The 25,986-nt window shown below is 45.6% G+C and overlaps 1 long non-coding RNA gene and 1 other non-coding gene across 2 annotated transcripts in view; one reads left to right on the top strand and one right to left on the bottom strand.

Moving 5' to 3' along the window:
* LOC125160426 (uncharacterized) overlaps positions 1–25,986 on the bottom strand; it is a 129,918-nt gene that overhangs the window by 13,135 nt on the left and 90,797 nt on the right. The gene's annotated exons all lie outside the window — the stretch shown is intronic.
* On the top strand, positions 7,290–7,398 carry LOC125161381 (U6 spliceosomal RNA). The gene has a single exon (XR_007150589.1). It is a non-coding gene; the product is annotated as a U6 spliceosomal RNA (small nuclear RNA).

Here is a 25,986-nt window from a genome sequence, read left to right on the forward strand (position 1 = left end):
TTAAAAAATGTTTATTTTTGAGACAGAGAGACAGAGTGTAAACAGGGGAGGGGCAGAGAGAGAGGGAGACACAGAATCCGAAGCAGGCTCCAGGCTCTGAGCTGCCAGCACAGAGCCCGATGTGGGGCTTGAACTCACACACAGTGGGATCATGAGCTGAGCCAAAGTTGGATGCTTAACTGACTGAGCCACCCAGATGCCCCTAAAAGACTTCATTTTTAAGTATTCTCTACACCCAACATGGGGCTCGAACTTACGACCCTGAGATCAAGAGTAGCATGCTCTACTGACTGAGCCAGTCATGTACCCCCAGCACGTAACTTTGGACTCCCCAGAAACTTAACTAGTAATAGTCTACTGTTGACTTGAAGCCTTACTGATAGCAGTCGCTTAACACACATTTTGTATGCTATATGTATCCTATACTATGTTCTTAAAATATAGAAAGCTAGAGAAAAGGAAATGTCATTAAGAAAATCATAAGGAGGAAAAATACATTCAGAGTGTTGTACTGTCTAAAAAAAAATTCACATATAAGTGGACTGCACAGTTCAAACCCTCATTGTTCAAGGGTCAACTGCGCTCAATATTGCCGTTGTAGTGAGAAAGCAATGTGTAAACAAATAGGTGTGGTTGTGTTCCGATGAAACTTTATTTCCTCAAACAGGTCGAGGGCCTGCTTTTGGCTTCTGGAACACGGTGTGCTGTCCCCAATCTGGAGTACTATTTTCTGACACAGAAGAATGTTCCTAAACTGCTAAGTGAAAAAAAATCAATAATTTTTATTTGATACATAATTATGCACTGTCCCGTTGGTGAAAAAAGCATATCTCTATGTATGTCTTTGTGCATATGTATGCAGGGAGGTATGCATCTAGATACACAAGTCTGAACGACCAACAAAACTGTTAAGAGTGATTATTTCTGGGTGATGGGAATACGAACAATATTTTTTTTCCTTTATACCTTTCTATAGTCTCTCATTCCCCCCTGCCATCAGTATGTATTCATTTTATAATGAGAAAAATAAGAATTAAAAAAGAGTTAATTTCAGTGGGCTTTAAAAGCCCAAACTCGGGGCGCCTGGGTGGCTCAGTCGGTTAAGCGTCCGACTTCAGCTCAGGTCACGATCTCGCAGTCCGTGAGTTCGAGCCCCGCGTCGGGCTCTGGGCTGATGGCTCAGAGCCTGGAGCCTGCTTCCGATTCTGTGTCTCCCTCTCTCTCTGCCCCTCCCCCGTTCATACTCTGTCTCTCTCTGTCTCAAAAATAAATAAAGTTTAAAAAAAAAATAAAAAATAAAAAAATAAAAGCCCAAACTCATAAGGAACAGAAGCTCCCCCTTGGGTCCTCTTCATCACTTCTAAGTCCTTAAAGAGAATAAACTCACTGGCATCCTCTCACTGTCACAAAACAAATGCCAATACTGACAATGTTTTATGTGGTTCAGAACATTACCCTGAGGGGGCTCCTGGGTGGCTCAGTCGGTTGGGTGTCCGACTTCGGCTCAGGTCATGATCTCACCGTCCGTGAGTTCGAGCCCCTCACTGGGCCCTCTGCTGACAGCTCAGAGCCTGGAGTCTGCTTCAGATTTTGTGTCTCCCTCTCTCTCTGCCCCGCCCCCCAGTAGCACTTTGTCTCTCTCTCTCAAAAATAAAATAAAAACATAGGGCGTCTGGGTGGCTCAGTCGGTTAAGCGTCCGACTTCACCTCAGGTCATGATCTCGTGGTCCGTGAGTTCAAGCCCCGCGTCAGGCTCTGGGCTGATGGCTCAGAGCCTGGAGCCTGCTTCGGATTCTGTGTGTCCCTCTCTCTCTGACCCTCCCCCGTTTATGGTCTGTCTCTCTCTGTCTCAAAAATAAATAAACATTAAAAAAATAAAAATAAAAATAAAAACATTAAAAAAATAAAATAAAACATTATCCTGAGAAGGGGATCCATTAGTTTTCTACAGACTTCCAGAGGGGTCCACGGAACAAGACAAAGTTAGTCTGTCTCCTGTAGGGTCTACACCAAGGATCCTGTTGCAACCCTCTTGGAGTTAAATGGCCCAAGTTTAAGGTCTTTACTGCAGCCCTCAAAGGATTACAATCAAAGTCCACACGGACGCCAGCTCAGGACTTACAACTGGTAGGTCCTCTGTAAATGTAAAGCCACCCTCCTTCCCATCTGGTGGTCAATGGGACCTCCACTGGGCTGCGAAGATGGAGATCTTGCCGAGTGCTACCTCAGAACCCCTCACTCTCCCCTCCAGCACGCTACCCATCAACATCTCTGTGATTTCTTGCGGTCTCCGGTGTCACTCCTGTGCTACTCATCCTAAAGAGGAAGAATACACCTCAAGTAACAGTGTACAGAATTTCCTTCAGCCCTCTCAAACCTAGGGAGCCAGAGAGCTTTAATGGGACCGCAGCCTCAGCAAGGCGAAGACCTTGGCCCCAGGCAACGCGGCCACAGCCAGCAGGGTAAGGAGCCTCATTTCCCACGATGCCTCTGGGGCTCACTCTTGTCCAATCCCACCTCAACCCCCTCGGCCTATTTCTGACTCCTTGGCTATGCTCCAGCTCAGCCCTGGCTCAGAAAGCAGTCCCTCCCCCTTTTCTCAGTCATCCACCAAGGATCGGAGATCTCACGTCCTCAGGAGAAACATGTCTACGACCAGTTCATTCCATACAACTTTTCCCTCTGCTGATGCCTTAAAATTTTTTTTTCTGAGCTTTATTAGAAGCATCTTAAAAATTTTACTTTTAATGTTTATCCATTTTTAAGAGAGAGAGAGAGAGAGAGAGAGAGAGAGAGAGAGAAAGCCAGCAGGGGAGGGGCAGAGAGAGAGGGAGACACAGAATCCGAAGCAGGCTCCAGGCTCTGAGCTGTCAGCACAGAGCCCAACACAGGGCTCGAACCCACGAACCATGAGATCGTGACCTGAGCCGAAGTCAGACGCTTAACCGACTGAGCCACCCGGGTGCCCCTATCATAGGCATCTTATTATACATATCTTGATTTATTCGTTACCACTTAACGTAAAAAAGCAGACACACAATGTTTTAAAGACTACTTACTCGAAACGGTCCCTGGGGTAGGAAACAGAAGGCTACCACTTACTAGTGACGCAATTTTGTTAAATCCCTCTTGGAGCCTCAAGTTGCTCAGTTCCCACTGCCCAAATGGGCATGATGGCTTGTAGGGTTCTGGAGAGGATTAACACAGATATTCTATGGGAAAATGTTTGTTGTAATTTTCCATAGCAGTTTGGGAAGCCCAATGCCTAAAGGAGTCAGGCAGCTAATGTAAAGGAGGGGAGGAGGCCAGAATGAGGCAGTAGGGGTTGGTGGGGACTACTGTGCTTGGGACAGGTTCCGTCTAAATGGACAGGCATTGCTCAGCGGTGTCCAATTATGGCTATGCAGGAATGAGGACCCAGTACTGCTGGAGTTTAATTTTCAAAAAAGTTTTTTATGATGTTTATTTTTGACAGAGAGACAGAATGCAAGTAGGGGAGGGGCAGAGAGAGAGAGGGAGACACAAAATACAACTAGGGGTTCAAACCCACGAACCGGGGGATCGTGACCTGAGCCGAAGTCAGATGCTTAACCGACTGAGCCACCCAGGAGACCCTGGGATTTAATTTTCAAAGAGAAATCAGAAATAAAGACTCTTTGGGGCATCTGGGTCACTCAATCAGTTAAGCATGAGACTCCTGATTTCAGCTCAAGTAATGAGCTCATGGTTCATGAGATTGAGCCCCCAGTCAGCTCTGTACTGACAATGAGCAAACTTGCTTGGGATTCTCTCTCTCCATCTCTCACTCTGCCCCTCCCCCATTTGTGTGTGTGTGTGTGTGTGTGTGTGTGTGTGTGTGTGCATGCGCGTGCGCGCACGCACGCACGCACACACACACACTCTCTCTCTCTCTCTCAAAATAAAACATTAAAAAAAAAGAAACTGGGGCACCTAGTTGCTCAGTCAATTAAGTGTCCAATTTCGGCTCAGGTCATGATCTCACGGTCTGTGAGTTCGAGACCCACATCGGGCTCTGTGCTGACAGCTTACAGCCTGGAGCCTGGAGCCTGCTTCAGATATATCTCCCTCTCTCTCTGACCCTCTCTGGCTCACACTCTGCCTCTCTCTCTCTCTCTCTCTCTCTCATATAAACAGACACTAAAAAAAAAAAAGAAAGACTTTTTATGATATTTCTTGAGTTTTGAAACATTGCATTTGCCAAATACAACCCAGAGCCTTTCTTATAGAAAGCCAATTTACAACTCTGTGCTATGTTTGTGTACGTTGCGTTAAACTGGAACAGACATCTGGATTGGGTCCCTCAGTTATTTTCGCTTCAGTGTTTTCTTCACTATGTGCTCTGTGAGTCTAAGGTGTTTTTTTCTCACCCCTCCTCAATAACATTGTAATGTTCTTGTGGGCAGTTCACATCTCCTGTACTGAAGTATCATTCAAACCGGGTTAATCATCTCGGTAAATAGTACTCGCTTGTTAGTTCTTCATATGGCTCTCTCTCTCTCTTTTTTTTTTTTTTGTGTGTGTGGTGAATATTTCTTTCTTTTTCTTTTTTCTTTTTTTTTAATATGAAATTTATTGTCAAATTGGCTTCCGTACAACACCCATTAAATTTCAGCACGAGTCAGCAACTGCCCGAGCTGCTTGTTAAAAATGCTGATTTGCCTTATCAATTCTTTCCAAGGTATATGCCCAGGAGAAATGTGTACATATATCCATCCAAAGACATGTACAAGAATGTCCATAGCAGCTCAATTCATAATAGCTGGCGACAGACGTCCATCCAATCGTCCATCGGTGTCAGAATAAATACAAAATAATCATTCACAATAAAAATCTATACGGCAATGAAAATGAATTAACTGCAACCGTGTGCAGGAACGTGGATGGATCTCACAAATGTAATGTTGACCAAAGGAAGCTGGACACCTAAGAATATGCGGAGTGTGTTTCCATTTATGTAAACACAGAAATTGGCAGAACCCAATGTATGGGGTATAAGGATAATATCAGGATAACTGTTGGAGAGAGGCAGGGACAAAAGGGGACACCAGGCACTTCTGGGGTGCTGGCAGTATTTCTGGTTGCATGGACATGTGAAAATTCACTGAGCTGAACATCATTTATGCTTTTCTGTACATTACCACCTCAATGAAAACCTAACATGCTAATTCCAAGGCTGCACCCCACACTGACAGATGGGAGTCCCCAGGCATGACCAGAGCAGGTCATTGCACGACTTCCCTTTCGAGAAATACATTGCACTTGGAAGAGCACAGATTTATTCCTCCAAGGGGCTTCTGCAGGCACTCTTGGCTAACCCACCCAGCATGTGCATTTCCCAGCTTCTCTTGTGTATTTCTACATTTTACTGGATGCAAAAAGCGACATAAAATTAAGAGGCGTTATGGGTACATTCAAAGGCACTTGAGGGCATAGAGAGAGACAGCTCTGATAATGTGCCAGCTTATAAAATATGGCTAAATAAAATTAAAAGTTTATAGGGTGACTAAGAAACCATATCCCCGGGGAAAAAGTCAAGCGTTCACCGCCGCTGAAATCCAGCCGAATCCTGGCTTCCCTGGGGAAGGAGATTGGGTGGAGGCCAAGAGGCTCTGGGGCTTTCCTGGAAGGAAAAAAGGGGAAGGTTCTCTGACAGAGGTAGGGACAGGCAAGGACCAGCATTGTAGACATTTTGGGAGCTGCACTCTCGGGCTTTGTTTTTGTCAGTGTGGGAATGCTGAAGCTGAGAGATTTATTCAGGTCACATTTATTTACAGTTTGTGCTCTTGCATTTAAGAATCCAGAAATAAATTGGATGTCAAAGGGACACCAAAAAGGAATCTTTTAATAAGCTACGGGAAGGCCCAGACTGCATATATGAGCTTCATCTTTGGATCCCCAGCACCTGACACCATGCCTGGCAGATAAGAATACTCACTAACTTCATTCATTCATTCAGCATCTATTTATGGAGTACTTACTTTAGGTTAGGTACCATTCTTAAGTAGTTGAGACAAATAGAAGTCTCCCACCTCAAGGAGCTTAGAGTCTAAATGATGGGAGATCAGCCAATTCATCAGAGATACAGTATGTTCCACGGTGGGAAGTTCGAAAAAATAAATCAGAAAAGAATAGAGGGTTGGAGGCTTGAAAAATGTTGCAGTTTTACTTGGGGAGGTTGAGGAAGGTCTTACTGAAAATTTGAGCAAGACCCAAGGACAAAGAGTAAGCCATGTGGATATGTGAGGGAAAAGCCTTCTAGGTAGAGGGAACAGCAGATGCAAAGGCCCTGTGGCATGAGTGTGCCTTGTGTGTTTGAGGATGTCAAAGAGGCTAGAGTGGTTGGTAAAGAGTGAATGAGAGGAAGGTAGAAAGAAGTGAGATCCAACAGGTGATGGGGCTGCTGGATCATTGGCTGCGAGGATTCTGGCTTTAACTCTGAGTGAGTCAAAAGCCTTTGGAAGATTTTAGATAGAGAAATTACATGATCAGACTAATTACTGATTGAATGATTAAACATGGCACTGTATACACCACAAATGACTTTACTTTAACATACGTTATTATATTTGATCTTCAGAAGGACCGTAAGAGGAAAGAAGAACAGAGAATTGTTAGCCACATTTTCCAAGGATTACGTTATGGAAATTAACAGCATGGGCTTTGGAGATACACAGATCTGGGCTTGAATCTTAACCCAGCCACATGAAGATCCAGGACTTTGTGCAAGAGTCAGCCTCAGTTTCCCCATCTCTGCAATGGAGAAAATAACGCTATTGGGAGAGAGGATTGGATACAATTACCAATAGACGTGCCTCACTCAGTGTCCAGCACACTTTTTGCTCAGTAAGTGACATTTGTTGCCACCCTGTCCAGCTGGAGGTGGTTGCAGACATCATCCAACTTTGAGGATCTAAGAGATAGTCTCCAGAAACCCGTGTCAGCATCGGCTGGAGTAAATACAGAGATTCCTGGGCCAATGCCAGATCTCCCGAGTCCTAATTCTGTTGCTTTGGAACCTCATTTCAACAATTAAGAACTTAAAGCGAATGTATCAATAGAGCAGAGGAGCATGGAGGTTAAGGTAGCTCCGATATAATGAATGAATAAATTACATAGCTCTTCTAGCTACGAAGGAAGGTTCTTAAAATGACATTGTACTTAAAATGAACTCACCATAAAAAAAAATCCATTTGCAATCCTCTGATTAGTTTTTCACTTTAAACAGTCAAAATTTAGTTTAAAAGAAACTCTACATCCAAAAGATTATCGTGCTCACGTCAGCATCACGTATACTAAAACTGGAATGACACAGAGAAGATTTGCATGGACCCTGTGCAAAAAGATGATCTGTGTACCATCCAAGTCACCCTGTGGGCTCCTCGGGGCTACAAGCACCACTTAACTTGGAGCATCACTGGAAGGACCGCAGGATGTAAAGGAATAATTTGAGCATCATGTCCCGTGCTGACGCTTTTGTCTGGAGGTTAGGGCACGTAAGTAACCGGTTAGCCTAGGGCACAGAAGGGGCAGATGAAGACAGGGTCTGGTTCCTTCCAGGAAGGCTGAAAATAGACACGTTGGTGCCACGCTCTGGAACATTTACACAAGGCAGGAAGCCTCAGTGCGCCCAGGACTACTTTTGCCTAGGGAGACCCGGCAACCGGTTCAAGTGGTTGTCAAGCTGTAGGGCTTGGAGTCTACAAAAAAGAACAGACCTGCAGAGGTTAAGATTTACGCTCTAGGACTGTAGGAGCACCACTTCGAACACACAGTTCACGTGGATTCTTGGCGGACTCCTCCTGGCTTCTATTGCTGTTTCTTTGCCTTCTTGGGCTAAAGTTACTCAAGTATTTATGAAAAGGGAGCCTCACGTGTGGCTGAGGTCCAGCACAGTTCAGTGCAATCAACTCGCAACGCATCCTCAAATATGCTACGAGACTGATTTGGTTACTAAGTATTTGATTGGAGAGAACCAAATGGAATTACTACCACTGGCAACCATTTATCAAGCACCTGCGTTATCTCATGAGCCACGCTAGAGACTTTTACTGGTAGCTTACGCACAGCATTTCTGTAAAAGGGGGCCTCATGAGCCCCATACTTTTAAGTTCACCCATTTATTTTGAGAGAGAGAAAGAGAGACTGTGTGCGAGCGGGGGAGGGGCCGGGAGCGAGGGAGAGAGAGAATCCCCAGCAGGCTCTCTGTGCCCGCAAACCGTGAGATCATGACCTGAGCCGAAATCAAGGGTCGGACACTTAACTGAGTCACCCAGGCGCCCCAGCCCCATTTGAAGGATGATGAAATATAGCGAGGTAAAGTAACCTGCTTGAGGTCACACGGAGACTTAGCCACAGGGCTCAGTTCAAATTCCAGCCTGCTTCGTGCCCAAGTCCCATTATGCAGACGTTCAGACACCAGACGAGGTTTTCACGGCAGAGAGGAAGGCAGCAAGGCTCTGCGGAAGGTCACTCTGTCCAGGCATACGTGGAAGCAAAATGTAATGGTGTCCCGGTATTGGCTTGACTGAATTAAGAACGATTACGAACCAGAAGCGTGGCAGTACTAGACGAACCATCTGAGTCCACACCTTACAGAGCGAGGGGGTTATTAATACCGCAAGACAAGGACACACGTCTCTTACAATGAGCACTTCTGCCAGCAGGTGATATACCCGCAATGGGTCTCCTAGCATCATGCTACGGTTGTCCCGGGGGGGGGGGGTGGTTCTGCACAAGCCACCTGGGGTGGAATTCAGCAAGACGGGACAGAGTGTGGCTAATCTACTCCCCTATCAGTAGCTCGCAGTTAATGCCCGGTCGGCTGTCAGCTTCAACTTTGAAGACTAGTCACGAAATCAGGTGAGCTGCAGATGTGAAAATGGTTGAGCAGACCCTTGGTATTCTCAGATGTCACACTTAATAACAAGGATGTGAACACAGGGCTTAAAGGTGCCAGCCACCGTTCTAAGCATTTTTTACATGTGACAGCTCATTTAGCCTCTGAGGACTCTCATCCCCACTTTACAGACAAAGAAACATAAAAGTAAACTAACCCAGGATCACACGTCGACTCGGTGGCAGAGCTTGAATTTAAACTAGAACATGGGGCGCCTGGGTGGCGCAGTCGGTTAAGCGTCCGACTTCAGCCGGGTCACGATCTCGCGGTCCGTGAGTTCGAGCCCCGCGTGGGGCTCTGGGCTGATGGCTCGGAGCCTGGAGCCTGTTTCCGATTCTGTGTCTCCCTCTCTCTCTGCCCCTCCCCCGTTCATGCTCTGTTTCTCTCTGTCCCAAAAATAAATAAACGTTGAAAAAAAAATAATAAACTAGGACAGGACGGCTTCGCAATTTTCGGTCTCCACGAGTTAGTCTCAAGATACACAGTATGGAGTCATGTGTCATTCTTCAGCGGCAGGCAACGACATTCTTTTGCTAAGAGGGGCTTTGTGCAAGAAGCGAGACATTTAGCTAGGGACTGAGCCCAGTTCACTGAGCCATGTCTGAAACCTAGAAAAGTTTTGCTGTTTTCTAGTTAACCTAATGTGGACCTTTCAGGGAAAAATTATATGCCATTGTAGGTGTAATGACTACGATGTTTTTGATTACAAGGAACAAAAATGCCAACTAATAGTAGTTTTAAAACAGAGGCAATTAAGCATTTTCTCATACAATAAGAAGTCTGGAGACAGTGGCTCAAAGATCCTCAGCGTGTTGGTGATATCTCTCCTCATGGTCCCAAGATAGTTGCAGCAGTCCCAAGCATCACATCCCCACACCCCCTCATTCCAAAAAGAAAAGAAGGTGAAGGGGGCAAAACGATTCCCTCCTTTCCTGCAGGAAAATTATTTCCTAGACGTTGCCCTACTTCCTGTCACATTTCATTATCAGAACTGTGCCATCTGTCAACTCCTAGACCAGTGTTTCTCAAGCTCAGCCCTACCAACATTTTGGGCCAGATTAATTCTCTCTTGTGAGGGGGCCATCCTGGGCATTGAAGGATGCTTATCAGCATCCCTGACCTCTACCCACTAGATGCCGGTAACGTATTTCCAGGTATGACAACCCGAAAATGTCTCCAGGAACTGCCAATGTCCTATGGGGATATGAGTGTGTGTATGTAAACTTGACTGGGTTGAGAAGCATTGCCTTGGATGAATGAGTGGCAAAGAGAAATGGGATAGTCATGACTGGCTTAGACCAATCATAGATCAGCCCCCAAGGCTAAGCACGCTGCTGCCTGAAAAAAGTTCTACCTTAAGGAAAAAGTGTAGTGGCCGTGGATTTGGCCATCGTTCCCCATGTTGCTTTTTTGTTTTTAAAATAAATGTTCTTTATTGGAAAGTCCAAGGGGGAGAACTGAGAAGGACATTTTGTCTCTTCTTATAACTAAGAAAGCATTCATGAGGCATATCATTCGTGAGGAAGAATCAGGTCATAGAAATGGGAGTTTGGGGGCATGTGGGTGGCTTAGTCGGTTAGGCTTTCGACTCGATCTCAGCTCAGGTGATAATCTTGTGGTGTGTGGGTTCGAGCCCCGTGGCTGGCTCTGTGTTGACAGAGTGGAGCCTCCTTGGGATTCTCTCTCTCTCCCTCTCTCTCTGCCCCTCCCCCACTTGCTCGTGGGTGCACGCTCTGTTTCTCTCTCAAAATAAATAAATAAACTTGAAAAAAAAAAGAAAGAAATGGGAGTTTCATTGATATCTAATCTGTGGCTTTGGTGGTCACAGGAAAACAATCACGGGTCAGGGCGGCCATTCTTCTTTTTATTCAGAAAACTTACACCAAACTGCCTTTCTTTGAGGGCATTCCTCTTTTTTTCTTGCCTCGCCTCTCTTTAAAAAAAAGATAGGGGTGCCTGGGTGGCTCAGTTGGTTGAGCTTCCAACTTTGGCTCAGGTCGTATCTCATGGTCCATGAGTTCGAGCCCCACGTCAGACCGTCTGCTGTCAGCACAGAGCCCGCTTCAGACCTTCTGTTCCCTCTCTCTCTCTGCCCCTCCCTACTCTCAATCTTTCTGTCAAAAATAGATAAACATTAAAAAAAAAAAAAGATGGGCTCTTGGGTGGCTCAGTAAGTTAAGTGTCTGACTCTGGGTTTCAGCTCAGGTCATCATCTCACAGTTAGTGAGTTTGAGGCCCACGGAGGGCTCCATACTGACAGTGCAGAGCCTGCTTGGGATTCTCTCTCTCTGCCCCTCTCTCTGCTCCCCCGCTTGCTCTCTCTCTCAAAACAAACAAACAAACAAACAAACAGACAGACAAACCTGTAATTGCCCAGGGATAGATATTTGGTAAACAAGGACGTCAGGTGGAAAATTCCTCTATTTGTTCCTTAGTTACATGCCTTGGACATTTAAAAATAAACACCGGTTAAAGTATAATTGGCCAGTTTATTCCCAATGTGAGAACAGCTCCCCTCTTGTAAATATGATTATTGGAGGGTGCGACTCTTAGGGACAATAGCCAGCTTGTACAGAGCACTATGTTCTGATGCCCCGGGAAATGGCTGGACGAGAATGAAGGCTGTGTGGTAGGTGGCCGGGCTCCGTGTGGCAGAAGAGCCACAGAAGCCCAGTGACGTGCCCCAGTTGCATAGCCCGTAAGAGAAGGGACTAAGCTCTCAGGAAGCTCAGATCTGGGTCCCTTTCTTGTTTTCAAATCACTTTCAAAAACGAAGATTATGGTTGTATCAAGCCAGTGTAAAACCAAAAGAAAACCTATCTTCTTCCATTCTTAGTCCTAAAGGATAGTGAAAAAACAAGTGTGTTTTTTTTTAGAAAGCAGTAAAGAAGTGCTACCCTACCCTAAAATACACAGTGTGGACTTTTTAATTCGTGTTTTCGTAAGCAAGAGCCTTTAAAACATAACAGTCATCCCAGTGCTTCCATATTTAGAGCAATCTTTTATATTGTTTTTGCTATTTAAATTTTTTCTTATTAAACATGTTTACAAAAACGTAGAGAGGGACTTTGATGAAAACCATGGTCGGAAGAGTAGTTCTTTGAAACCCAAAGCCACACCTGCAACCCTTTAAATCCAAGCAATGCTTTCTAGCTGAAAGTTCTGAATCTCATCTTCCACATACAGCTGAAAGTTTAAAAATAGTGTGAGGTTAAAATGACCGTGGGCAGTCAACTGGACGGAATTTACCGATGCTTTTCAAACAAACAATTTGAAAAGTTTGGGGTGGCTTTTGTTTGGGGTATGTGGTGTGTGTGTGCATAATCATAAAATAGATTTTTTTTTCATTTCATCTCACTTCATTTTTTCACTATCCTTTAGCAACAAGACACAGAGAACATTGAGAATTCTCAAATGGAACCCAACTTGCATTATTAAAGAGAAAACCCAGGATCAATATGAAATTACTGATCTTAAGGGCTACGGACTCTGATGAAGGCTGACAACTAATTATAATAAAAGAAAATTCTGCTAGTTTAATCCGCCCCCCCAACCCTGGAGGCATAAAAACTTCAGAAATTGATTCATTTTCTTTCACTCAGATACTTTATAATGATTCAGCAAAACAAAGTTATAAATACTTCAGCACTGAGTAACATTAAATTGGGAGCAGATTTGAACCTATTCCCCAAAGCCAGCTTGCCTCGGAAGTCAGCAGTATTAGGATACGCTTCAGTGGAAAAGTTTATCCCGAATTGATTGGAGCAGAGAAAATAAAATCTGATCCATATATTTTTAAACTCCTACTCTTCATCAGGTGCTCCGTGCATCTCCCCCCTGCCCTCATGGCATTAAAAAAAAAAAACAAAAAAAACCTTTTTCAAAATATTTAATTTGAAAACACAATCAGATTTTGTAGAACTAAAAAAAGAAAAACCTTAAGGTGAGTATATATGTATATAGAGCCAATTCTCGCTATTCGGGGTACTTTTGCTCTATAAAGTCATAGCAAACACTGAATTAGTGAATAGCGAATCATTGCCCCTAAGGGAACGACAGGGCTCCGTTCCTGCGAGCCTTGGCTGTAACATTTTGTTAAGCGATCAACACATAATTTTGTTTTATGTGTGTTTCTGCTTAAAGACATCTTACTTAATATATATTGTTGATTCATTAAATTGAACTTGTGGCCAAGAGCACGATAACTCACGTCTGAACGACGTTTATCTAACACACATATTTCCTTCAAAGGCACGCCACGGCCTTATGCTTAGGAATACCAGAGAGCACTTTAGCGCTCTCCTTGCAGGCCACCGTAAACAGCAAAATCGCCATCGAAAAGCACAAAAACGTGGAAAACGTGGTGCTAAGTAGACTGTGAAAAGGACACGTGTTTAGAGTATGACAGCTGAAACAAGAAGGCAGAGGGTCACCTTCCTTGACCTCAGCTGGGAACGTGCAACACGCATCACGGAGACTCAAAATTTTTGCCGCTCTGTGCGTGTGGGTGCAAAAGGGCTGCCTCGTACGGAATTTGTGGTTGCAAGTAAATTTCAGCAAGCAGGTGACATGACAAATACAGAACGCATGAGAAATGAGGATTCACTGTATGTATAGATATATTTATACATAGATGTATATGTACATACACATATCTTATCTGATGGAGCAAAATACCTGTTCTCTGTTAACTACAGCTAAGTGAAAGGAAGAGAAGCATTCTCTCCACCAGGCCTTTGTATAAAACCCTCTCGTCAGGAGGAAGTGGGCTCTTCAGCCTGGGAAGGTTTGCCAGCAAGGCTGCGGAAGAGACGGCAGGATGGATCTCCTGCCTAAGACACAGAGACCTTCGGGAGTGGCAGACCGAAACGACTGACTTGGCAGTTTTTAAGGCACATCTACGGCTTCCAGGTCAGAGACCTACTTACTAGGTGTGTGTACTTGGGCAAAGCCTGTAATTGTTTGATGCCTCAGTTTTCTCAACTATAAAATGGGACTAATTATGGAACACACCTCTTTGAGTTGCTGGAAAGATTAAGTGAGATACTCCGGGTAATGATGAAAAAGCACCCATCTTTCTTAGAACAACCAGTCTTTCTTAAGAACAGGATGTGGTAACTCCTGAAGAGGTGCAACGTGTGAAACACACGACCAAGGTAGGACATATTATTGCCCAAGAAGGCTGATCGACGCCCCCAGAGCCAACCAAGGGGGATAGAGGCACAAGTTCAAGTGCTCTAGGCTTTGGAAGCAATCAGCGAATCCCAGAAAGGTAGGACAGCTGACTTTGCTTTATTCTTGTTTGTTTGGTTTTGTTTCTACAGAAAGTCAAGGGCATGAAAAAAAGAGGGATAAGGGATCTATTTTAGACTATGAGATGGAAGGGACATAACAATCTCGTGTATTTGCAGATGAACCGATTATAAAAAGACACTTTCGAGACAACTGGGGATAGCTGAATTCTGACTGGCTACTAAATGGTATTAAATAATTCTTGTTAATTTATTTATTTTTTATTTTTTAATTAAAAACAAATTTTTTTCACATTTATTTATTTTTGAGAGAGAGAGTGACAGAGCACAAGCAGGGGGCGGGCAGAGAGAGAAGGAGACACAGAATCCGAAGCAGGCTTCAGGCTCTGAGCCTTCAGCACAGAGCTGGACGCAGGGCTCGAACCCACGAACTGTGAGATCGTGACCTGAACCGAAGTCAGACGCTTAACTGACTGAGCCACCCAGGTACCCTGAGTCCCACTTGATCTCAGCTCAGGTCATGAGCTCACGGTTTGTGAGTTCAAGCCCCGCGTTGGGCTTTCTGCTGACAGCTCAGAGCCAAATTGGGATTCCATCTCTCCCTCTCTCTGGCCCTCCCCTGCTTGCTCTTTCTCTGCCTCTCTCTCAAAATAAATAAATAAGCTTTAAAAAAATTATAAAAAATAAAACATTTCAGAAAGAAAAAAGAACAGGACTTGGGGAAAACTGCTACTAAATTAGTTGTTTGATGAAAACAGTAGTACATTTTTTCAGAGCGATTTCTGTCTAAAATACTTCTGGATCTGGGGCGCCTGGGTGGCACAGTCGGTTAAGCAACTGACTTTGGCTCAGGTCAGCATCTCAAGGTTCATGGGTTCGAGCCCCGTACTGGGCTCTGTGCTGACAGCTCAGAGCCTGGAGCCTGCTTCGGGTTCTGTGTCTCCCTCTCTCTCTGCCCCTCCCTCACTTGTGCGCAGTGCACACGCGCTCTCTCTCTCTCTCTCTCTCTCTTTCTCTCTCTCTCTCTCAAAAATAAATGAACGTTAAAAAAATTTTAATGTACTTCTGGATCTATGAAGAAAGTGCAGCTCAGTTATTCTACATGGTTGTTACTACTCTGAGAGAACATTTAAGTTTGAGAGAGAGGGAGACAGAGAGAGAGATGTGTAAGTAAGCAACATTTGCTAAGGAATAGCTCACTCAGCAACAGTCTGGCACCTCTGGGGTCCTTGAGATATTAAAAAAAAAATGTTTATTTATTTCTGAGAGAGCACGAGGAGGGGAGGGGCAGAGAGAGGGGGGGACAGTGGATCCAAAGTGGGCTCCACACTGAGAGCACATTTACTGATGGGGCTTGAACCCTTGGACCACGAGATCATGACCTGAACTGAAGTCAGTCGCTCAGCTGACCAAGCCACCCAGGCACCCCCCCACCCCTGAGATCTTTGGAATGATCTGTGGGTTCAAAACTCTTTTTGTAACAATACTAGACAGCTGGAGCCTGCTTTGGATTCTGTATCTCCCCCTCTCTCTGCCCCTCCCCTGCTCATGCTCTGTCTCTCTGTCTCTCTCAAAAATAAACATAAAAAAAAAAATCTCAGACAGAAGTGGCATCATGGTGGGTTTACAGGCCAATGCTCACTGACACAATATGAGGGCCCTCTCCCTTGTTGGTTTTCACTGTGTTCTAACTTTGAATTAGTCACCGACATAGGGATCTAGATTTGTCTTCTCTTGAACTATGGGGAGATCCCACAATGCTAGTCCTGTATTCTCTCACGGTAACAACTGGCTGAAGTCACGGCTGGCCTTTTTTGGTGATTCAAGAGCATTCCTATTTGCTACACTCTCCACTATTCCCTGGTGCCCCCTTGGCCAACGCACTGATTGACATCACCTGCCTGGTCTTTGCATTCACGCACACAAACCCAGGCCTGGGGCTCCATCCGTGGCCCTCCGTGACCTGGCTTCTCCTGCCTTGTCTCCATCCCATCCTGAACTTTATGCCCTGGCGATAGGAGATGATGGGAGTTTCCCAGAAGACGGTGTACCTTGGCTTCCTTGGAATGCCCCTTACCTTTTTCTCAGTCCTGCAAAGCCATACTGATGCTTCCACTCCCAGTTCAGATATCACCTCTGCCAGGAGGCCTTCCCTGATGCTTAGGAGTGGGTCAGGATCTCTTTATCTCCTCTAGTTGCTTCTGCTCTCTCTAACCTATGATACTGAGGTGATCGGCCTGCCCAGTTCAGCAACCCTCTCACCTGTGCACGTTCTTTCGTGTACCTTAGCACCTAGCGTCGTGCCGGGCACCTTTACAGGCTGCTGTCATAGACAGTCAAAGACCCTGAGCCCAAATGCCTCCAATGGAGAAGGCCTTGGGAATCCCAGACTGGGGAACTTTCTTGGAGTCTACCCCCATTTCTTTGGCCGTTCTTTTCCTTTTCTCCACGTATCTGTTCCAAGAGCTCTGGCTGTGAAGAAAAAGGCCCTTTAGCTTGGTTTTATTGGGTACTTTGGGTTTTAGAGGGGAGATAATTCCTTAACAATTAAGTCTTTCTGGTTTCTTGCCTCTGCACTCGTGGATGAGGTCAAGGTGGGAGCGTAGGTGAGTCACTGAGTTTCCTCTTAGCCCCGTTGCCTTGTGCGATGGAGGAGACCACTCCTCTGGAAAGGTGCCTCTGGCAATTTTGTGGAGGGGGGCACTAATTCAGAGAAGCCAGCTGGAGGCTAGGATGGATTAACAACTATTTGTACTCACTGTGGCTATTAATAACCACCAGTCATTTAGATATGAAGTGATTAATCACCACTAGTAAGTAGAGATACTCAGTGAGGCATTAAACACCTTGCCCCACGGCCATCCTTGGGATAAGGGCAGGGCACTGTGGTAATCTAATTTGGAGTCTTCTCGATTGTAGGCCAACTCTAGGAGACTCTGGATGAGACGATGTTATTAATTACATTGTGCAACATCCTCAGAGGGCTTCAAAGGGGAAACTGATAGATATGTATGTGCTCAGGAAGAGCACAGTTTTTCCCCGCGACAGTAGGAGCTATGCAGCTGATCTCATTTCCCTTTTTATGTGAATTGCTAGAAAGCTCAGAGCCGAACTTGGGACTTGCCTATTGGAGCTTTTATGGATTCATTTTTCGAATAAGCCTCACTCTTAGCGCCTTCCTCTTGGTTTTCTGTCTTTTGGTTTACCTCCGTAACACAAAACCAAATCCTTACCCTACCCTTTCACGAAAGGAATATGAATTCATGTTTATTTTTTTTTATTTAAAAAAAAATTTTTTTTTTCAACATTTATTTATTTTTGGGACAGAGAGAGACAGAGCATGAACGGGGGAGGGGCAGAGAGAGAGGGAGACACAGAATCGGAAACAGGCTCCAGGCTCTGAGCCATCAGCCCAGAGCCTGACGCGGGGCTCGAACTCCTGGACCGCGAGATCGTGACCTGGCTGAAGTCGGACGCTTAACCGACTGCGCCACCCAGGCGCCCCGAATTCATGCTTAGAAAATGTATAAAATACAGGACACAAACATAAAATTAGTAAAAATGAGGCAGTCACATCTGGAGAGAACCACGTTCACGTTCTGGTGGATTTTCTTCCTCCTCCTGCCCCCATTCGTATACACGTGTATTTTGCAAAATGAAATCAATACCGTATATAGTATTTTAGATCAGTCCTCCTTTGACTTCTTACATTCTATCATGCACATCTTTGGTCTTGTAGATGTCTCATAATTTATTCAACCAATGTAAGATTGTTGAACTTTGGCCTGTTTCTAAATTTTTTTTCTCTTTTTATTTAAAGAAACGTTTTGGTAAACACTCATAACCGAATCTTTATGCATATGATGCTCTTCCAGTTAAAATTCTTAGAAGTTCTAATTGGCTTCTAATGTACGTAATCTGGTTTATTTATTTATTTTTTCTTTTTTTCAACTTTTTTTTTTTTTTTTTAATTTATTTTTGGGACACAGAGAGACAGAGCACGAACAGGGGAGGGGCAGAGAGAGAGGGAGACACAGAATCGGAAACAGGCTCCAGGCTCCGAGCCATCAGCCCAGAGCCTGACGCGGGGCTCGAACTCCCGGACCGCGAGACTGTGACCTGGCTGAAGTCGGACGCTTAACCGACTGCGCCACCCAGGCGCCCCAAATCTGGTTTATTTAATATATCCTGGAGCACCCTTACTTTCTGGAACCAGCTGAGGTATAATTAAAGACGGCAAGTCAGGCATGCCTAATCTCCTGTCCTCTGCTCAACAGAACCTTCCATCCACAGACTGGGATTAGCAGTGCACATGCCTTTACGTTCAGTTTTCTCTAAGGACTCAGGATACAAAGAATAAGAGATGTTCTCTGCCCCCAAGGGGTTTAAAATCTACTAAGAGAAACAGAAGAGCTATAAAAATACCCAAAGTTCCTTTTTTTTTTTTTTTAAGCGCTTATTTATCATTGAGAGACAGAGAAAGACAGAGCATGAGCAGGGGAGGGGCAGAGAGGGGGAGGCACAGAATCTGAAGCAGGTTCCAGGCTCTGAGCTGTCAGCACAGAGCCCGACACGGGGCTCGAACTCACAAACCATGAGATCATGACCTGAGCCCAAGTCGGACGCTTAACCAACTGAGCCACCCAGGCGCCCCCAAAACACCCAAAGTTCCAAAGACAAGATTGGGGAAGAGTTTCTATCAACTGTGACATAAGGTACCTGAAATGTGTCAAAGGCAACAGGTCAAGGGGGCAGGTTGGGACACTCGGCAAATATTGACTGTGCCAGTGCCACGCGCGAGCACTGGGGGTGCAGTAGAGACAGAGATACAGTCTTTGCTCTGTAGATCTCTAAAGGTGGATGGGTGAAGGAGGAGGCGTCCTGGAGTACTTAGATCCCTGCAAAACCACACTGGCAAATGTGTTTACGGACACTCGCAGGATCTTCTGGGAGTTTGGAGCCCAGTCTCTTAAAGGGGAAGAGGGGGTCAAACTAGGCTTCCAAGAGTTTAGGCAAAAGAATGAAAAGAGGAAAGTGTTTCGGTAACAAAGTAGACGTTTTGCAGAGAGAAGTGGACTCAGATCTTTGGACTTTTCTTCCCCCTTAAATTCAGTTACAATTTTGATCCAGTAGGGACGTCCGTGGATACAAGGGCAACAAACGTTCCCTGTATCGATTCTTTCTTGAATACATGCAAATACTCCTTTACTTTTCACTTTAATTCAGTAAAAAAGAGAAGAAGTGCAATCCACTAAGTCGTTGTTATGACCTACTAGCCTACGACGTGCAGACTGACAGTAGAGGCCCGCACTGGAGGTGGGTTTAGTGTTTGACGGAGCAAAAGTTAAACAGATAGTGGCTCCGGCTCAGAGCCTCGGGAGGTCAGGATAAAGGCCCTTGAAAAGCCTCTCTTAAGGTGCAAATGAAAAGCATAAATAGGCTTGCATTGTCTTGGAAAAGAGGAGAAAGAACACCTTTTTGTTCTTTTGAGTGGTTTACCAAAAGCTGCTCCCCTCCTTTGTTATGTAAAGCGGGTGCCTGGAGAGACCTGGCCAGTTTTGTGGAAATGGCTCCCCAATCTCCTTTAGAGAGATCTGGGCTGTTCAGGGTGGCCCTACCAATGACGGGACAGGGCAACGGAGTCCCTAAAATAGTTACCCTGAGGAGAATCATAGGAACGATTGAGTTCAACTCAAAGGGTTGAGAATTCACAGAGGTGAGGCGGTTTTGGCATAGTGGTCGATTGACGATCTGAACTCCCTTGGACCCTGCCATCTTAACACAGTGGTTGTGCCCCGGTGAAAAGTGCCTGGGTACGTGCACGTGAATGGAAAAAAGCTGTAACACTGAAGCCCCAAACAAGGGTTCAAGTGCGCTTCCGCAGGCGCGTGGACCAGTCTGGATGACCCAGTTATTAAAGGGCCAAGCGCCAGTGGTGGTGTGGAAGCAGTCTTCAGTGGCGCCCCCGCGTGTTCACGAGAAGCAATGCCAATGGTAACTGGTGAGCAGAGTTGCTCTGGCCCGTGGAAGAGGGGTGACTCCTTCTCTACTCAGTATAGTTCTGGAGTTCTTGGTGTAAGTGGGGGGATGTTTTAAAAAATGACAGAGCAGGGGCACCTGGGTGGCGCAGTCGGTTAAGCGTCCGACTTCAGCCAGGTCACGATCTCGTGGTCCAGGAGTTCGAGCCCCGCGTCAGGCTCTGGGCTGATGGCTCAGAGCCTGGAGCCTGTTTCCGATTCTGTGTCTCCCTCTCTCTCTGCCCCTCCCCCGTTCATGCTCTGTCTCTCTCTGTCCCAAAAATAAATAAACGTTGAAAAAAAAAATTAAAAAAAAATGACAGAGCACACCCCGCGGTGAAAACAGAGATTAACTTTAAAAAAGAGTGACTAGATTTGAATCCTGAGTTTGTAAAGCAGTTGGCACCGTGTGGAATCACTGTCAGGCTAGGGCCGTCTAACTGAGCCCATGTTCTCGGGTACTTCACCAATGGTTCTCCAAGAGGGCTCCCCTCCCACAAGCATCAGCATCACCCAGGAGCCTGCTACAAATGCAAATTCTCAATCCTTCCTCCCCCAGCACCTACTGAATCAAGAACTCTGAGGGTGGGGCCTGGCAACCCAAGGTTGCACAAGCCCTCTGGTGATTCTGAGGATCCACGGACACCTTTTGCCTGTCCACAGTTCTCCTCCTCCTCTGCCTTTCTCTTCTTTAACCACCCTACCCTGTGCCTTGGCTGGCTCTTGAACTTAAGACAACAGTCCAGACCAGTGAGTTGATTAGGACGTTGGGAGAGAGATCGCTGAAGACTCTGCCTGAGGGTGGGGGCTTGGTTTGGTGTTGAAAGCTGCTAGACTTTGACCAGGCAGAGAACAGACAAGAGGGGAATTTAGGTGGAGGAGAAGGGCAGTGTTAGCAGGGGGAGAAATGGACAAGTTTGGTCCAGGTCAGGCAGGCAGCCCTCGGGGCTGATAGGTGAGCCTTTCCCGGTCCCTAGGCAACAAAGTTGCAGAGGTCATTTAGAGTCAGACTGAGGGGGGCCTGAATTCTAGGTTTAGATGCTAATGCTGGATCTAGCAGGCAGTAAGGAGGCATGGGAGGTTTTGAGCAAGGGAGTCCTAACCACACTTAATTAATTCATTAATTAATCTTCGTGGGAGAAAGCAATCTGTAGCTTTGTGTACCAGTCCCTGGGCTACATACACTATCTATCAATCTATCTATCTATCTATCTATCTACCGCACGCGTATGCACCACCAGGGGAGGGGCAGAGAGAGAGGGAGAGAGAAGATCCTGAGCAGTCCCCTTGCAGTCAGCACAAAGCTCCATGAGGGGCTCGAACTCATGAACTGTGAGATCATGACCTGAGCTGAAGTCAGACGCTTAATGGACTGAGCCACCCAGGTGCCCCTACATACACTCTTATATGCATCCCTCAATTCATCCTTCCAACAGCCCTGTGAGGCATGAGTATAATCCTTACTCTCCCCGCCCCCATCATGTTTAGCAATCTTTAATTCCAGTACGAAGTTTCAGTACAAGCCATTTGCAGAGCTCGGGGCTTGTTCTTTTAAAAACAAGAATGGAGGAACGCCAACGAAATGGTCTGCCCACTTTTCCTTCAAAAAATTTCAAAAAAAGGGTAGATCATGGGACCATGAAAGATCCTTTTAGTCATAACCACTTTCTCCCCCTACCAATAATCTTATACCAATTTTGTAATCCTCACGCACATTCCTGAATGAACACTTATAGTGTATCTTTGCTTATATACCCATTTAAAAATACTACGCACCAGCTTCTTATAAGGCCAAATGAATCACATTCCTACTGAAGTAGGAAACTACTTCACGACGCATGTCTGGTGATAGAACTGAACTCAAACTCAGCGGCCCTGCTCTGGAACCCATGCCTGTAACCACGCGCATAGTGTTTCTCCAACTTTTCTGGACTGAGTTGCAGAGTCAGAAATATGAATTACTTTGTGACCCAGGACACATGGACTAGGGAGCGATATTTCACTGTGTCATGTATGCTGATTTTTTTCCTGTTCTATTTTCTTCTATTTCATTGATTTCACATCCCACCAAGATTGGGTTACATCCCGTTGCTTGAAAAAAAAAAAAAAAAAAAACCCAACAGCATAAGAATATACTACTTTGCAAAGAAAAAGCCCACCAATGTGAAAGGGTAAGCATAGAGGACAGGACAGATGGAACTTAAACACCTAATTGTGGGGAATAGGCAGGAAGTGTTATGGTCAAGCATTTGGAAGAGAGAGAGGAGGAGAGAGGGAGGAGACAACTGTGAGGGGTCCAATCACCCTTGAAGACTTCCAAGGAGGAGGAAGACATCGTTCTAAGCCTTGAGAATAAACAGAATTTAGTGAAAAAAGTCAGGGAAGGACATATGTACAAAACACTCCGACAATCTCTAGGCCGTGAGTGATTAGAGTCAGACTTATTCCATCTCGGAATTATCGTTTGTGAAATGAGTGTAATAATGGTCGTCACCCGAACAAGTTACTCCGGAGCTGGAAGGAAATAACGCATGGCTCGTGTTTTGCCCCTGGTTGCTTCCTCACTACAGATAAAACGAGAGCCGTGTAAATAAGATTTTCTGGCAGCCACATTTTAAAAAGTAAAAACAGGGGCGCCTGGGTGGCGCAGTCGGTTAAGCGTCCGACTTCAGCCAGGTCACGATCTCGCGGTCCGTGAGTTCGAGCCCCGCGTCGGGCTCTGGGCTGATGGCTCAGAGCCTGGAGCCTGTTTTTGATTCTGTGTCTCCCTCTCTGTCTGCCCCTCCCCCGTTCATGCTCTGTCTCTCTCTGTCCCAGAAATAAATAAACGTTGAAAAAAAAAAATTAAAAAAAATAAAATAAAATAAAAAATAAAAAAGTAAAAACAGGTGAAATTGATTTTAATAGTACATTGCAGCCAATCCAATAGATGTAAAATAGTATCGTTTCAATACATGATCCATATAAAAATTATTAATGGGGTATTTTACTTTTTTTTCATACTGTATCTTTGAAATCTGGCGTATACTATTTATGCTTGCAGTGCTTCTCAGTTTTGATTAGCCACGTTTCCGGTGAGTTGCCACATGAGGCTAGTGGCTGCCCTAGTGGATGGCACATAAGAAGTGCTGCAGAAATATTATTATTTTTGTTCAAAGTTTATTTATTTTGAGAGAGAGAGAGAGCACGCATGTGGGTGAGGGAAGGGCAGAGAGAGAGAGGGAGAGGGAGAGAGAATCCCAAGCAGGCTCCGGATGGTTAGCAACACAGCCCGACACAGGGCTTGAACTCGGGAATCTGTGAGATCATGACCTGAACAGAAACCAAGAGTTGGATACTCAACCTACTGAGCCGCGCAGGCATGCCCAGAAATATTGATATAATTATCACCATCGTTGTTATTCAGTGTTGAGTAACAGGATCAAGGTTTTTGTTTTTTTTTTTTTGTAGGAGAGGATGGTTGTGTAGAGTAGAGCAGAGGAATATCGCATTCTCCTACCTTCCAGAACGCTTGCTGGGATTTCAGCGCAGCTAAGGCCTGGAGCCAGTTACGTCCATGGGTCCTAGAGTGTGGCCAAGAGGGGCCCTTGGTGTGATGTACAGACTGTGTAAGGATCAATGTTTATAATACGACCGTGTTTATACTTATGTTTCTGGTATGAATTAATTACTTATGATATTTAATAAAAACCAGACATCACCTCATTGGTGTTTAAACAAAAACAGTGCTATTCATTTTGTTAATTCTGCTGAGGTCATCTGCTGCTGAGTTCACCGGGTGGTGGGTGGGGGTGGGCAGGCAGCCTACGGGGCCTTGGGCCCCCGAGGATCAGCTTCTCATTCAGGGGCACCTCTGGTGGGCACTAATGAAGAAAGGGTAACGGAATCGGGCTGTGGAATCAGGGCCCTGGCTGGGAAAGCCCGTGGGTGTGCACACCCAAGAAAGCGGATGCTGGTATGTGGCTCAGAGTGAGGGTTTGATGGGTGCTAAGCTCTTTATGATCAGGATCCCATCTGCTCCTTCCAACTCCACGGTGAAGCACCCATTTTACAGGGGAGAAAACCACTACAGCTCAGAAGTTAGACAACTTGCCCAGCTCCGTAATGCTTGAGGCTGTCTCTTTGGAAGGGTGTCTGACACGACAGTCTCTGCTCTTCCCCAGTTCGGTATGCGGCAACCCCCTCGCCAGACCTTTCTTACCAGAGCCACGTTCCCCTTGATGCGGCTGTCTCCTGATTTTGGTGGCTGACTACTAAGTCTGGCATGAAGCCTGGTCCAACTGTTTTCTCCTGGTGAACAGAAACTATTATCCTAAGCGACGTGAACAGGTGTGAGAGTGCTAGGGAATCCAGGTGCCCCCGCTCTCAGGGAGAGGGAGTGAGAGGTTGGGTTCTGGCCCTTCCTCACTCTGCCAAAGGCCAGTGGCATCTCTGGTGTCAGGAGTGTGAGGGCGAGTCGATTCCACTTTCAGGATGCGGACATCCTATCGCTCGGGGTGCCCCAGCCACACTCTTCTCCCTTTGTTTTCTGGAATTTGCCAAGCTCTTCCCTGTCTCTGTGTCTTTGAGCTCACTCTCTTTTCCCAGATGGGAATGTCCCCTCTTAATGTCCCCTCTTCTTCCCCAGCCACCTTGCCTGACCACCCCAGATACCCCGCTCTCTATCACCGCACTGAGTTTGGGTCTGGTCATTTATCGCATCCTATTTGTTGGGTGACGTGTTGACTGACTGCCATGGTGACCACGGTAAGTGGTAAACTCTGTCAGGGCAGAGAGCACGTCACGTTGGGTTATCCACGAACTCCCCACGCCCGGCACAATGTCTGGCCCCGAAGAGACTCTCAGTAAATATTTTTCACACAAAAGAAGAAATCGGGATAGAAATGCTTCAAGCAAGATTCATGCCCACTCTGTGAACTTGGGTAAATTCCTTCCCTCCCTGGGTCTCAGTTATCTCATCTGTGAAATGGCCTGGAGATGACCTCTGAGCTTTCTTCCAGCTCTGAAATTCCACAGCTCTCTGATCTGACACTGGAGGCTGCCCAGCCCCACCCCGTTCAGTTATTTTGCCTTTTATCGCTGGAGTACTTCCTTAGCAAAGGAGGTGGGGATGTTCTCGTAAACCCTTAATTCCTTTCGGAGCATTGGGCAATTTTCCAATTCTAACAATTGAGTTGGAAACCGGCAAAGTTAACCGAGTTATTGATTCTTGAGTTTTGAGTCTCTGCTGGTGAGACCAAACCCAGAAGCTGGCGGCTTGGTAATCTTTCCTTTTCTTTCTTTCCTTTCCCCCACCTCCCCCCACCCCTTTCTTCTTCTCTCTCTCTCTTTTTTTTTTTTTTCTCTGTAATGTTGTGAGATTACAGGCTAGTCCCTGAATCAACAGTTCTTTCGCTCTATAATAAAGTTGTATTTTCAAATTTTGCTTTTGACTTTAATTGCAGCCAGGCATGAAACGAGAGAACGAGGGTGCTGTTCCAGATGAGTGCACATTCAAAATCATTCAAACTCTACTTGGAAGAGGAGAGGAAAATTAATAATGAGAACAAACAGGCCTTTGGAAACAGGGTCCCCCCCCCCCTCCCTTCTTTGTAAAATGGAATCCTTCTCCTAACAGAGTAAATGGTAAAAACACCAGAGCAAACAAACAGGGGGAGGTGCGTATGGAGTTGGTTTTTTTGGTCTGTGCAGACCCAGATAAAATGCAGACGGAACTGTGCACGTGACAGAGCCAGATAATTCAACGCTCGTTCATTCATTCTTTCATCCGACAAGGGTTCACGGACCAACTATTCTGTGC

The sequence above is a fragment of the Prionailurus viverrinus genome, chromosome A2, assembly GCF_022837055.1.
Source record: "Prionailurus viverrinus isolate Anna chromosome A2, UM_Priviv_1.0, whole genome shotgun sequence".
NCBI classification, from domain to species: Eukaryota; Metazoa; Chordata; class Mammalia; order Carnivora; family Felidae; genus Prionailurus; species Prionailurus viverrinus.